This window comes from Octodon degus, unplaced genomic scaffold, assembly GCF_000260255.1.
Source record: "Octodon degus isolate 3935 unplaced genomic scaffold, OctDeg1.0 scaffold00005, whole genome shotgun sequence".
Lineage (NCBI taxonomy): Eukaryota > Metazoa > Chordata > Mammalia > Rodentia > Octodontidae > Octodon > Octodon degus.
In genome coordinates this window covers 24499722-24502067 of record NW_004524581.1, presented here as the reverse complement: position 1 = coordinate 24502067, position 2346 = coordinate 24499722, and the positions used below count along the sequence as shown (strand labels likewise).

Genomic DNA, 2346 nt, shown 5'->3' with positions numbered 1-2346 from the left:
CACGCATTCCTTCAGCCACCAACCATGTGCTCACAATGGTACCTTAGAACTGGGGTGTCACGGGGATCAGCATTCCTGGCTATTATGGTGACCATCATTGAGGGAAACTGGAGCTAGGGACTGCTGTGGCACCCATGGGACAGGTGATATGCGCCTGTCTTGTGACTTCCCTGAGCCCTCGCAGCTGCTGGGCAGTTCTTTTCAGAATTCATTGAGGTTCCCCAGTAACCCCTACAGGAGCTGTTCCTTATTGTCACCCTCCTCAGCCATACACCTCTCTGTGTCTCCTTTTGCCCTAGACTCACTCAGGATGTCAGAAGTGAGTGTGGTTAACCACTCTCAGACCTTGTATCACCACTCTGGCCAACCTGAGCAGCTTGGGAATCCTTTCAGGACCACGGTCAGCACCCATGTCTGAGGGAGGGAGCCGGGTTCTCAAACCTGGACCCAACTTCTTCAGCCGGCTTTGGCTGCGGGAGGTACCATTGCCTCTCAGGTTTGTGGCCAACCTCTCCTGCTGCACCAGGCACAGTGAAGTCGAAAGGAGATGGTGGGTCAGAATGGCACCATCGCCGCTGGCGTGTGCGGGGTCCTCTTCATGGAGTACTTACTGCGTTTACTTTGACCACAAGAGGCGAAGTGATCCCTACTTCAAGAACAGGCCTCAAGAACAAAGAAAGAAACAGAAGCTTGCCAAGGAGAGGACTTTCTAAGTAGCCTGACCTTAAAGACGCTGAAGCTGTTTAGAAATTTTTCCTTGAAGAAATACAGCTTGGTGAAGGGTTACTGGCTCAAGGTGAACATGAGAAGGGGGTGGACCATCTGCCAAACGCAATCGCTGTATGTGGACGGCCGCAGCAGTCGCTGCAGGTTACAGCAAACTCTTCCATCACCCCTGATCCAGATGCTTCTTATTAAGCTCCCAATAATTAGTCAGAGAATTGTAAGTGCTCAGAGTCGGCTGGAGATGATGTGGAATGAAAATAAATCTCAACGTAATAAAATCTCAAAAAGATTTTAAAAATTCTAAGCTCAGAAGTGGAACAACTGGGGGAATAAGGGCAAATATGCTTGTTAGTGGGCTGTCCTGCACTGAAATCTACCGAAGTTAATGTTTGCTTTATGCAGGTCCATTTGTCTACTATTTATTTTTCCCAGTGAAATGTGTATTTTAATAGAGAGCTTTTTATTTTATAAAAACACTATGAGTTACCAAAATATGAATTTTGTTTATTCCTTAGACTTGCAGCTAAAATGTACATATACCATTAAAAAAAACCCAGCGCTTAGTTTCAAAGAATAGGCAAAAGGACTGTGATTGCAGCTAAGGCTAGAGTACTTGTGTAGCACACGTGAGGCCTTAGATCTGGCCCCAGCACCACAAAAAAGGAAAACGGTGAAAAGGTGTAGGAAAGTAGTGAATGTACATTTTTAAAGCTAGCACATTTTCTTATAAATGAAAGCTGGGGGCTGGGGAGATGGCTCAGTGGAATAAGCACTTCCCTGGCAAGCACAAGGACCTGAGTTCAATCCCCAGTTCTGAAAAAAAAAAAAAAAGAAAGAAAGAAAGAAAGAAAGAAAGAGAAAGCTGGATAGAGATTTGACTGTATTTTTGAAAAGTGTTAAAGTGAGCCCTTTCTATGTACTCTTACACATGCGTGGTGTGCTGCTGTGCTCACGGCTCCACTTCTTTCCTCTTTGTGTTTTGAGCAGTTTTATTTAAATCAGTGCAGTTAATGTTTCTGGGCACAGTATTTATTTCTTGTATTTTAAGTATATGTAACTACAGACATTACCAGGAATTAGATCCGTGTACCTGATCTCACCTGTGAGCTTCACCAGTTGGGAGTCTGCTCTCTCATTTATAAAACGGGGGTGGGGGTGGGGGTGGGGGGGCTGCCCATTAGCTCAGGTGTTTAAGTGCCTGCTGAAACAAAGCAGTCAGGCTCAGGATGCTGTAGTTCGATCCCCTCATCCTCAAGCCAAACCAGACCTGACCTGAAGGCATCCTGAGCAGCGCCCCCCCAAAAAAAAATCAAAATCCTAAAACCAGGGAGTCAACTTTGGTGATTTTGAAGTGTCTCTTTCCGTTTCTCTTGCTTTTGGTTCTGTTGAACACCTTCAAATTCACCTTTGCCTGCGGAATGTATTTAGGCAACTGGGACTTGCATTTTTTAAATATTCTGAATTTTGCATGCTTATCTCACTTAGTGTTTCTGAATTGGTGTTTTGATGTTCACTGGAATTGGACAGTTCCGTAACTATGTAAATTTGAAAATTAACCTTTAAGATAATTGGGATCATCTGCCTGTAAAAAATGTTCCCTTTTTGCTTTCACTTCTGCAC

At 44.5% G+C, this 2346-nt stretch overlaps 1 pseudogene; it reads left to right on the top strand.

The window, feature by feature from the left end:
* Positions 1-547: 547 nt before the first annotated feature.
* On the top strand, positions 548-1021 carry LOC101572978 (annotated as a pseudogene).
* The last annotated feature ends 1325 nt before the right edge of the window (positions 1022-2346 follow it).